Source organism: Leptinotarsa decemlineata, unplaced genomic scaffold, assembly GCF_025532065.1.
Source record: "Leptinotarsa decemlineata unplaced genomic scaffold, Ldec_3_MD MMD2_P_RNA_scaffold_5, whole genome shotgun sequence".
Taxonomy (NCBI): domain Eukaryota; kingdom Metazoa; phylum Arthropoda; class Insecta; order Coleoptera; family Chrysomelidae; genus Leptinotarsa; species Leptinotarsa decemlineata.
Genome location: NW_027412532.1, coordinates 21,992,702 through 22,006,081, shown reverse-complemented (window position 1 = coordinate 22,006,081; position 13,380 = coordinate 21,992,702). Strand labels below are relative to the sequence as shown.

The following is a 13,380-nucleotide window of genomic DNA, read 5'->3' as shown; positions in this document are numbered from 1 at the left end:
GGCCATTGAATATTCGCATTGCCGAGCACAAGAAGCACACACAGCGAGGAGAAACCAGCAAATCAGGAATAGCAGACCATGTTTGGACTCATCAACACAACATCGAGTGGTCCCAAGCTGAGATCTTGCACAGAGAGGAACATTGGTTCAGGAGAAAATTTAAGGAAGCCGCATACATGTTGTCCAACAACGTATTCAGCCAGGCCAGCGTAGATATACGAAACATATGGAAACCCATCATCAAACGAGAAATGACCAACTCCCGCCAAATCGGTCATCTCTCATGGAATCAGTGAAGCGGAAAATGGAAAGTAGTGAAAGTGAAAGTATTTCAACGACCTATAAAATAGTCATCTCTCGGAGGAATCAGTCCAGTCATCACCCGAAGACGATTGTAGATACCAACAATCGAAACGTCGTGAACTAACGTGACTTGGAATCTCTACACCTTTTTATTTTTATTTTTATTTTATTTTTATTTTTATTAATTTCTTTTTGCATTCCTTTAATTTTTATTTATTCAATTATTATATTTTTACTTGTAGGTTATTTTACTATCATTTCATTTCAGGTTTATTGTTGCTTAATATAATTGTTATTTTCAACTATTCTTTTTTAATTATTCTTTTTTACTTGTTTCAGGGATTTCAAATCATTTTATATAATAGACAATGGAAGTCCGAACTAGTGAAATTCATCACGAAACATTGTCAATCACCTTCAAACAAACGTTGAATACCCGGTACGGACCCGGAACCAGCGACTTATTCCGAGGATATGAGAAGACTATGGTCAAGCTTACAAAGGAAGAAACTCACCTCAGTTTTCTGTGCAGAGCCAGAGACAATAACATCATCCCCAAAGGTTTTCTACTGAAATCGCCAATCCCAGGAGAGAGAGCTAAACGCATATTGGAACGCGCCAGCCGAGCACTGATAAGGTCTCAAATCAATTATCACCGTTGGAAGAGGTCAACTTTGCTGCAGGATGCCACAGAACGATTCGAAGAAATAAGAAGAGAGACATTGGAAGATGATCATGGACCAATCTTTGCCAAGATTGAAAGGACGTGCTTGAAGATCCGCCAAGACATGGAGAATACCCACAACAGAAAGTGGGGGAAGTTAGTGAGGAAACAATGCCCAAATACAGACCGAAAACAGGACAACTATGAAGCCACCAACGTCATCAACATGAGTTCCCGCCCGCTCACGGGAATAGAGGAATCCTTGTTGAGGAAAGGCCTGAATTTTGCCATTACGCCAACATCTGTGCCCACTTTGGAGATAATTACTGCAGTGGAATCCACCAGTTCTCTCATTGACCAGACCGAGGCAGAAGAGTTCAGATGGAAAATTAGAGAACAGTTGGATCGAGAACCAGTTCCAACATCTAACATCAGCAAGGAAGAACGTAGAGCTCTGAACGGCCTACGTAGAGACAACACCATTAAGATCCTACCTGCAGATAAAGGAAACGCTACTGTGGTAATGGATACCGTTCTCTACGAACAGAAGATCGAAGAGGTTCTGCAGAAGGGACGATACACAAAGATCGTACGGGACCCAACTGCATCAATCGAAAGGAAGTTGTACCAGATTTTGAAAAAACACCAAGTCTATTTTTCGGACAAGGAAAGATCATGCCTAACACCGCACCACAGTAAGCCCCCTCACTTGTATGGTCTACCCAAAATCCACAAGAAGGACGTTCCGCTTAGACCGATCATCAGCTCCAGAGATTCGGCTACTCAAAACTTGTCTAGATTTTTACTTCCCTTAATACAACCACTACAAGGGAAAACATCGTCTTTTGTGAAGAATTCAAGACATTTTGTCGAACTACTAGGGTCAATTGAAGTCACACAGGAAGATCAACTAATTAGTTTCGACGTGGAAAGCCTTTACACCAACGTTCCGGTCGAAGAAGCACTCCAAATCATACAGAGAAAGCTATCCGAAGACGGGAACCTGAAAGAGAGAACGAATCTACCTATAGAAGTAATTATGGAATTACTAGGATGCTGTGTACGAAACTGTTATTTCCAACTGAAGGACGAATTCTTTACACAAGATGAGGGACTGCCAATGGGATCGCCACTTTCACCAGTCATAGCCAACATATATATGGAGTGGTTTGAAACTCTGGCCATTGAAGAAGCCCACAAGAAACCTCGAGTCTGGTTGAGATATGTTGACGACACCTTCTTAATATGGAACCATGGGAATACTGAACTAGACGCCTTTCTGAAACACATCAACAGCGTGAGACCTTCCATCACTTTCACAATGGAGAAGGAAATCCACAATGAATTGCCATTCTTAGACGTTTTGGGTGAAGAGGACCGACACTAAGTGGGAAACATCTGTATACCGAAAACCCACTCATACGGGACAGTATCTGAACCACGAATCCAACCACCATCAATCGACAAAAAGAGGAATCATCAAGACTCTATTAGACCGTGCTTTTGGGCTTTGTAATACAAAGGAAGGTCTCGAGAAGGAACTAGACATCATCAAAAGTGATCTTCAGCGGAATGGATACTCCAAAGCGATGGTAGAAAAGACTTTAGCCAAAAGACAGCAGGAGCCTCGCAAGGAAGAGAAGCCGTCACAACCAGTGCTTGCACTTCCCTACATCAGAGGATTATCGGAGAGGATAAGAAGAATTGGTTCCAAGTACAACATTAGAACCTGTTTCAGATCCGGTAACACTATCCGTAGCAGCCTCACGAAAACCAGGCCCCCAAACGCGGACTGCGATTCCAAGAATTGCATTTACCGGATACCCTGTGAGTGCGGAAAATCCTATATTGGTGAAACTAAGAGGCCATTGAATATTCGCATTGCCGAGCACAAGAAGCACACACAGCGAGGAGAAACCAGCAAATCAGGAATAGCAGACCATGTTTGGACTCATCAACACAACATCGAGTGGTCCCAAGCTGAGATCTTGCACAGAGAGGAACATTGGTTCAGGAGAAAATTTAAGGAAGCCGCATACATGTTGTCCAACAACGTATTCAGCCAGGCCAGCGTAGATATACGAAACATATGGAAACCCATCATCAAACGAGAAATGACCAACTCCCGCCAAATCGGTCATCTCTCATGGAATCAGTGAAGCGGAAAATGGAAAGTAGTGAAAGTGAAAGTATTTCAACGACCTATAAAATAGTCATCTCTCGGAGGAATCAGTCCAGTCATCACCCGAAGACGATTGTAGATACCAACAATCGAAACGTCGTGAACTAACGTGACTTGGAATCTCTACACCTTTTTATTTTTATTTTTATTTTATTTTTATTTTTATTAATTTCTTTTTGCATTCCTTTAATTTTTATTTATTCAATTATTATATTTTTACTTGTAGGTTATTTTACTATCATTTCATTTCAGGTTTATTGTTGCTTAATATAATTGTTATTTTCAACTATTCTTTTTTAATTATTCTTTTTTACTTGTTTCAGGGATTTCAAATCATTTTATATAATAGACAATGGAAGTCCGAACTAGTGAAATAGCACATGTTTATCTTCCAAGAATAACTCATCATATTCATTTTAATGTTTATACAAAATATGTGGAAATTTTCCAAAAAAAGAAGCAATCAATTTAAAAAATTACCTGTATACAAAGATGTGTAGACTTTGCAAAGAAGTAACTGAAACAGCTACTTTCATAAAAACATTGAATTACAGGAAAGAAAAAGTATTTTCGAAACAAATACCTTCATATAAACGAAAAACGATTTTCTCTATTTCGTTTTTATTCCATACATTCGAGATGGAATCGAATCAGATAGCATTCACAGGATTCCAACATAATATGATTATTGAAAGAAGTAAAATTTCACTTACACGGAACACTGTCATCCTCACTGGTAGACATCCGATGTTTAGCTGCAAGATACTTGCCTTATTGACTCTTCAGTACCAAATACGGATAACAGTATAAGAAAAAACACTCTTCTTCTTCTTCTTATGGCTCTGCCTTTTCGGCAATTTGCCAGTCATCGGTAGAAAAAACACTCGATTCGTTCATAAAAGTACGACTTTTTGTCACGGAATGAGTTGAATTCACTTATGTCATCGATGACAGTGCGTAAATTACATTCATTCGCCTATTTAATTATATTTCAGCCATAGGTATCTTGTTTAAATTGTGAATGAATGTTATTTACGTGGATTCAACTCATTCCGTGACAAAAAGTTGTAATTTAGTGAACAAATTGAGTTTTTTCTGTCATAATGTTATCCGTATATGCTACTGAAGAGACGATATAAGGCAAGTGTCATACGGCGAAACATAGGATGGCTATCAGTAAGGATAACAGTATTCCATGTCAGTGAAATTTCACTTCTTTATTCAAGTACATTGTGTACGAATCTTGTGAATGATATCTGATTCGATTCCATTATGAACGATTGGAATACAAACCACCGAAGAGTTCAATTACACAGTAACTTGTGTTCATGAATTTTGTCTACATATTGAAAAAATCAATTGAAAAAAAATTAAATATCCATGCTTATCTTTATTTAGTGGTCAAAGTTTTGGAAAACAATTCTTTTCAGTTTTCTAAACATCAACATCACTTCAAATCTTTCGACTCAAATTATGAATGGCTATTTGTTTTTGTGACATACGTCAAAAGAATGAAATGCTCAGATGTCATATGCGATAGTCCACATGAATACATATACTGGATACATCTACTCGAGGGTCCTTTCGAGTTACGTTCCATGGCCAAAATTTGTACCTGTAATTCCGTCCGGCGTGCTCCCCCCTCCACTCCTCACGTGAAAATTCAAAAAGAACAAACAATTAGTATCGGAGTGAGGGTAAATTTAATTCTGTCAGGTCATCCAAAGTTTGAAATCATTTGAGTTTTTGTCACGGTTACAAACGCATCATACCCTTACTGAAACAAGGTGGAGACTATCCAGTACGAATCCATGCTTTTTGTGAAGAAGGTAAACTTTGGTCGTTGTTGATTGGTTTGAATTTCGTTGACACAAAACATTAGCTAACAATATTCAATGTTGAGCTTGCGTTCACAAACAGTGCAGAAGTTTATTGAAGATAACCGAAGACGGACGTATTGCGCAATCAGTGCTCAAGTGTACAGTTCATTCGAAAGAGGACAATCTTCAAAAGTGGCAAAAATTGAGAAACAGCTTAAAAGGAAAAACTTTTCAGAACTTTATCCAAGCTACTTCATGCTGAAATGTGGATAACTAACGCTCGAAAAATGTGCTCAGAACCATTACGTGCTGTCCAATCTTCCTAAACTTTCGCAGTCGCGTGTGATGATTTTCATGACACCTTTGAAAGCATGAAAATTTTCTTCAAATTTACGTTTCCATCAAGAATATTGTTTGCTCTTCTAATGTTTCAAATCCTTTTTACCGTCGGTAAAAATTGCTGGTTGTCGTTTCCATTTAGGCCAAAACTGGTGGAAAAAAATTCAACAACTCGGTTTAAGTCCAACGTACAGTGATAACAGTTCAGAAATTTTTTTTGCTTCCCTTCAGCATAGGAAATTAACTAACAGTTGGGGAATTTTGCGATTATGAATTGAATAACTACATTTTTGATGAAGCTTCTTTCTCGCCAGAATGTTGGTCTGAATTTTTTCATTGATAACTCGTACGACGAATAATTGAGAGACTTTTCCCTTCAAACTCAATGCCTCATGCCAGTCTTTGAATTCCTATCTATATAAATTCCTGAATGCTCTTGATGTGAAGTGTGATGTGTATATCAAAATGCGCAGTACCTACTATCAAACAACCTACTGAAACTCTTCAGAAAGAGCAGTATCTTCATAATAAAATGCTGCACTGGACGAGTAGTGACATCAGTCCTCTACAATTCGTTAGGAAAATATATTCAGAATTCTCAACAGCGTATTTCAGACGGAAAAATATTGATGTTCACTGAGAGCTGGCTATGGCTCAGATCAAGGTCTTCAGATGATGTGGTGCTGTAGGTTATTCCAGGTTTTCCTGCAGCTGCACGATTTATATTACTTTCTTCTTTGCTTTGGCAATCAATAAACGTTAAATACTTCAGACTTAGTATTTAGATTCTTTGACATGAAGCAGGAATTCTTTAATTTTTGTTTTCAATTTTATAAGTATGCGCAGAAAGTTAAGATTCATGCCACTAGTTGGCTTAAAGGTCTAAACGCTTGGTTTCTCTTATCTCTTCTACTACTACTGACAACGAGAGTAATGAGTGGAGGCATTCTCTTGACTATAGGGGAAAGACTACGGACGGAATTCAGAGGTACGTGATCAACTCCCGGACAGAACTCGCGAGTATACCTACAAAAAGGTAATATTTTTAAGTATCTGAAGGAACTCAAGTACAGCCGATCCCAATGATAGCCCAATAATGAACCAAACATTAGGTTTTGCTGAGGGATATCATTAATTTTTAATCAAGTGGTTCAGATTAAAAGATAATCGGGTCATAAAGTAGCGGCCCTGAGGATCGATACTTTACGAACCGATTCAGAATTAGAGGACCACTTGAACACTCTGTTCAATTCATTGGTTAATACTGTTATTCAAGTCAATCACGATTTCAACAGACACACAAAGTACCGGCACATTTTGGTAAAGTCCTTAATGAAATACAATCGTGAACATGAAAACACCTGTGTTAACTTGATACTTGATAAAAATTACTCATGACTCAACACGTTCTAGCCTTAATACTTCCAATACACTCACCATCCTTTTCTTTTTAATTTCTCTTCCTGGATTCTAGAAATGCTCTAGAGAAAGTAGAATGTTCGATTTGTTTTAAACACGTATAAGATCAATCATAATTGTAGTTCGCACATAGCAAGCGCCAAACGTGATGGCGAGCGATCGCGCAGATACAGACTTTCGCAACTAAATTACTATTGGATTACGATAAGCACCTTGCCGGACAGTGTCATACCAATAAATAGTTTTGATTATGGTAGCGAATGGAACCTGACTTCTTTGTAATTTATTTTCATATTTCATTTAGTATTATTGGTAGTAGTACAGTTCATTAAGATACTATATAATACACCCTTGATGACTGGTTTTTTGTTAGGCAATGACATTTTTTCAGAAACAATACAAATCATTCAGACAATTCTAAACTTCAACAGTATTGTATGACAAGTAATTATACGCCTCTGTATAGAGCATTTGTATGTCTTGCAAGAGCTGCGCACAAATGAGTTTGTGCGCATGGGGGCGGGCTCGCCATCACGTTTGACGTTTGATGTACATTATTTTGGGCTTTTTTAGAAATCATCATTTGGAATCCAGAATCCAATATTTTACCAATTTTCGTTTGGGCTGTGATCCTACGTGAGTCATAATGAAAACATTGAAACATGACGAGAATCTATTAAAAAAGAGTAAGAATTAAGAGTAAGAGTAAGAACAGCTCCTATACTTTCATTCTGGGAAACAGTTCAAGTAAATTTTCTTCGAACTCGAAATTTCCAATTCACATTCAGATTGGTATATCACACACAAAAGAGCTCCTTTCGAAAGAAACATCCGTTCATAACCAACCAGTAGGCGTTCCATTCAAAAGGCGAAACCAATTTGTGATGTAATACATCATCCCAAATAAGAAATTCGGCGATGTGAAAGGAAAGTTAGATACAATGTGATATATATGCATAAATATTACCTAGAAAGATTCAAACGAGTGGGCCATGCAGGACTGCCGTTCGAGTCTTGAGACTGGAAATATTAGATTACCAAGATGAGATATGCTCTTAAAATTCCATAGAGCAGTGTTCTACCGTTTTCAGAGAAGAAAGGAGAAAATATTCTGAAATTACCTGCTTATACAACATATCAGAACATTCCCCCACTTTGAAATAACTGGATGAATTCAATGTATGGAGATATATGAATGAATATTATTCTATAGTACTCATATGTGGTGAAGTGATGGAAATATCAGTTCCAGAAATTCTGAAGGATTTAGAATGACCTTTTCGCAGTCATGTAACATTGTATAGCTATTTTATTTTTAAATACTAATCAAGCGGATTGATTAGAGGGCGGAGACGCGCATAAAAGTGTTTGTAGCTAGTGCTAATGAGAAACCATCCCCAATTGACTTACTCACTCTGTATACATATATCGATATTGTTTTTCTATTGTTGACAAAAGTGTCAATATGTATCATATGGATTCCGTTTGAACTCATTATACTAAACGATAAATTATACTGCATTTATACCGAACTTCTAAAATATGACGGTCACTTCCCTCTGTTTTTGACAAATAATGTTAAGTTCTATTGAAATTTCAGAATTAATATTAACGATTCAATGGAAATATATAATTACAATTCGTGAAATTTGGCTATTAACCCAGGCGACTTATCCAAACATGCTGTCGGTAGATAAAATTTAAACAAGAAACGTGCTGAAAATACTTTCCATTCCAAACACAGCCATAACCATTGAAACATGAAAAAAAAAGTTAGAATATTAATAAAGAAACATATTTTTTAATGCTATTCCGGCTCCATTGTAGACAGCCTTTCCAAAATTTCAGGATTTGTAAAACTTTTTGAGACGTTTGTTGTGTGATATTTTGAATCTAAATGGAACCAAACGATATATGAGCAAACTAATATTTAAAGTTGTGAAAATTTCAAACATCTTCATTCCATCAAAATCGCACCTATTAGGCTGCACTTTCACATATATTCTCTCTCTTGTATTCTACTCACGGAAAATGTTTGCGCAAAAAAACTGATTTTTCGTGAAATATCGCGACTGCTTGCAAATAACGAGCAAAACGTATCGTTGAAATTGAAATTTTGAGCGCATTCCTTGGGCATTCACATTCATGACTTTTCTTTTTCTAGATCAGTTTGAGTCCTACAACTTTCAAAACAAAACACCGATTTTAATTTTTCACCCCAAAGGGCGCCCAAAATTTATGAAACTTTCGGAAAGTATGAAGAAACTGAAGATTTTTGCAACATATCAGAACATTCTCCCACTTTGAAATAACTGGATGAATTCAATATATGGAGATGTATGAATTAATATTATTCTATAGTACTCATATGTGGTGAAGTGATGAAAATATTAGTTCCAGAAATTCTGAAGAATTTGGAATGAACTTTTCGCAGTCATGTAACATTGTATAGCTATTTTATTTTCAAATACTAATCAAGCGGATGATTGATTAGAGGGTGGAGCCGAACATAAAAGTGTTTGTAGCAAGTACTAATGAGAAACCATCCCCAATTGAGGTCGAACAATAGGTGTTTCTAAATTCCACCGGCTGTCGGTTTTACTGAAAATGTGCATGAGAAATAACTCAAAAAACATTTTACCAATGGAAAATATTTAAAAAAAAGTTATTGGATAATTCTTTCAAGGTCTGGAGAAACATTTTGTGTTTTATTAATAAAACAACTTTTTTTAGGTTTGATTTGTCCAGCAAGAAAAAATATGTTCTTGATAATTTTTATTGAACTATTTTGAATGTATTTTTGTGAATTTCTCATTGAAAAATTTAACCTAGTAGTGGATAATACTACTTTTTCTTTTTCAGGATTCAGTAATGGACTGAAAACATCAGCCTTTCTGAGATATACTATAAGGTAAGAAAATTCTTACACTATTGTTTTCTTGGTGTTACCAAAATATTCAATGAAATTCATTATTGAAACTTCTGACAGACCAAAATCAAACAGAAAACACGTGTTGACACACAGGAAGTATAAAACGTTTCTCAATGTGCTTTTCATTAACCAAGTAACAACATTACAATTCTGACATTTGAAAAAAGTGTGTTCATTGAATAGAAAATTTTGCTATGAAAAAATAACCTTTCAAATTTATTTGCTGAGATATTTATTTATTGAATACAATAACATTTGTTTTGCGAAAATAATTTTTGGAAATTTTCAATATATGTGAACGATCATTTGGTTTTCTAAATGTCCATCCCTCAAAATGATATTTATAAAAAAAATTGAATTTTAATGTTACCAAGTCAATCTGAAATTTGTTGAAGTAATTTTTCTAGATTCTGTATTTTCTTTTCTCAAAGCAGTTTTTTATTACACTTTGAAACAAATGGTCTTTTTTGAATCCTAATATACATATAATTGATATCATGTTACACAATTAGGTTAATATGATCAATATTTTTCTAATACTCAATGAAAATTATCTCGGTCATTGTTATTTTCTCCGAATCTCAATGTAATATTGAAGATTAGTTCTTGAATTATATAATTACTCATGCGATGCAGATGCTCACTCACTCAGATGCAGTGAAAACTGTAATCATTTTTTGCAAAGCTTGAGTAACACTTTTATGACCATCTGCACGGACTGCAACAAATTCTATATCGGCTAAACCAAGAAAAAACTGATCCAAAGGTACAATGAGCAGAAAAAGGCATACATAAATCCAACAGTATATAAATCAAACCTTGCAACACACGCCATACAAAACAAACATAATTTCCCCCCACCAGAGGACATAAAACTAATAAAACAAATCAACAAGGGAAACCGCATGGACATTTGGGAAAACTTGAACATCCATAAATTCAACAGTCATAAATCACTTATCGAGGAACAAGTACAAATCATAACACAACAAGATCTCACATTCAATATATTAAACAAAACCATACACATTCCTAGAGAAGATCTAACACGAAGAAGAGTACCTGATGCACAACAAATACAGGCGAATTTACCTAAAGTACCTGAAATACCTGAGTTAAGACGCTCTGACCGTATAAAAGATCAGTTTGACGAGTGCCAGAAGATGACAGTACTAGCAACTGTCGAAAGTGCTCGCAGATAATTAATAGAAGATATAAAGCTTCAAATCCTTTTTTAGAATTTAATATTGAAATATATATATATATATATATATATATATATATATATATATATATATATATATATATATATATATATATATATATATATATATTATTTTTTTCGACCTGCCAGATGGCATGTCTAGGGATTCACGTTTCGTGAGTGTTGAATAAACAACGAACGCACCGAGTGTGGAAGGATGATGAGAACAGCACACATTAACCGATCTGCTCTCGGAACATGAAAGAAAATATCCTTCAGCTGATTGAAAGTTAGAGGTCGACATCCGATTGTTTATTTTCTGATGACAGATGAAAATACTTAAGTTCACCACCAGCGCAAATAGACGATACAAGGCTTGAAAATACATAAATACAACGGTGAAAATATATACAGATATATCAATGCATGATAACTGAAGTGATTATACTTTTCAGTAACAGGTGAGTAAATGTAACAATATATAATACAATTTTATAATAGAAATGCTTATACACATCACGTAAAATCGTCTCTTTCGATTAACAGGAATCCTACTAGTAGTGCAATCTGCAGAAGACAGCATTTATGAAAGTTTTGTGTGCTCTACATGATAGAGTACAATCATATGACATCTTAAAGGTAGGTAAGAAACATAATAAGTATTCTACAATACCACTTATTCGTTCTTTTCCTTTTCAGAGATTGGTGAGGCATTATTACGGTCCACATATGAAAAATATGGACACCCGGTTATCTATGTGATGTGAATCTATTCTTTGAATGAAAAAATATTACTATAACTCGCTTTACTTCATGATTAGATACTGTAAGTTGAATATGGTTCAAGTTGACCAAGTGAAACATAAGCTACACCTTGAAAGAAATAGCATTTGATAAGAATGGAATAATGCATGGTAAAAGAAAATACTATAACGTTCCAGCATATCCTCTGGGATTTCCCTGAAAGCTCTAGTGATTCATATCACTTATAGATGTTGAAGAAGTTTCGTAGACAATTCATTTGATAAACCCCATAAAATCCATTTTGGAAGGTCAGGTGATCTGGGTGGCCACGCCACAGGCCCACCCCTACCTATCCATTTTTCATTGAAATGACCGCTGAGGTATTCCGGTACCTCGTGCACCGTCTTATTGTAGCCTCATTCTAAGTTTTGGTCTATATGGAACACCGTCCAATAAATTTGGCTCGGCAGAATCGCCCAGTATGCAAGAAAATAATTTTTAAAGATAGTATTTATCGATATGAATGCAAAAAAATTGAGCAGTTCAAAAATTTGTTTCCTTTGATAGCTATGGACCGGGGAAATCTTGTTGACTCATCTTGTAGACAAATGTGTGTCATTTGAACCATAACAATATTGAACAAAAATTATCCTTCTCTAAATAACAAAAGTGGACAAAAGTTTCAACTAATAAACTATCAAAACTACAATAAAGCTTGAAATTATTATTAACTTGCCATTGTTTCCAGCATCTTGGTTTCATTCTCGTTTCTGTCGAAATAGAGAATAGAATTGATATCAATGATATTATACTGTACATCTCATTTGTATTTGGATGAAAGGATAATCATCAGACTTCATTACACTTGGTTCAGATGGCCCAGATTAACGTTTCAGGCTATGGGATATTGAAGATGGAATTATTCCTTGTTGTCAACGGACGTCTTATTATAATTTATTTTTGAATCATTTGTGGGAGTTGGTAAATGTGAGCCACGGGTTGATACATTTGGATTAGCTCTTGCTTTTCTACCCGATACAGGGTGTCCTGAATTGGAATGAAAAATTGCTGATCTCTTAATCTGGTATGACTTCGAGGAAACAAAGAGAGTATATTTAATAAATACATAACTTCTGCGAAATCAACCACTCTCAATTGCGAAACGTTGGTAAACTTCAAATGAGGCTTAAAATTTAGATTCAGAATTGTTGATATTTGCCTATAGTCTATTTCAAAAGAGTGTAGAGTAATAAATCATGAAGTGTCATAAAATTTGCCTGAATTTCGTTGTCGTCCATGGGCGTAGGCAAATCTTAGGATTATTAAACTTAATAATTAAAGTAAATTAAAAATTACAGACATAGATAATAATAAAAGGCCATTTTTGGGAAGTAATTTGGTCTAAAACTAAGTACCTACATGTATTTAGGTAAGTAAAATTTCTTAAAAAAAGATTAAGATTAATTTTAGTGGTTCTTGTAAACTTATTTAATATGCAATTTGGGTTCATATACTTGAGCATGATTTCTCAAAAAAGGGTTAACACTTAGTTCCGAGGTGCCATGTCATTATAATAATCCCTTTTTGACCCTGCCCACCAATCATGCAATACCTATTAAACCCAGGTAATTAAGAAAAAGGGTTTAAATATATTGTAATGGTGTCTTAAACATTCGAGTTATAATAGTAATTGTTACTACACCAATTAAACGTACAGTGATATTGTGATATAGAAATAGTGAAAAAGTAAATGGGGACATTTACTCCAAAGAA

At 35.3% G+C, this 13,380-nt stretch overlaps 1 long non-coding RNA gene across 1 annotated transcript in view; it reads left to right on the top strand.

Moving 5' to 3' along the window:
• The window catches only part of LOC141480011 (uncharacterized), a 355,353-nt gene that overhangs the window by 77,403 nt on the left and 264,570 nt on the right, over positions 1-13,380 (top strand). Inside the window, exon 2 of the long non-coding RNA XR_012464113.1 lies at positions 9,590-9,638. This is a non-coding gene — a long non-coding RNA (uncharacterized lncRNA). The remainder of the gene's footprint in view (positions 1-9,589; positions 9,639-13,380) is intronic.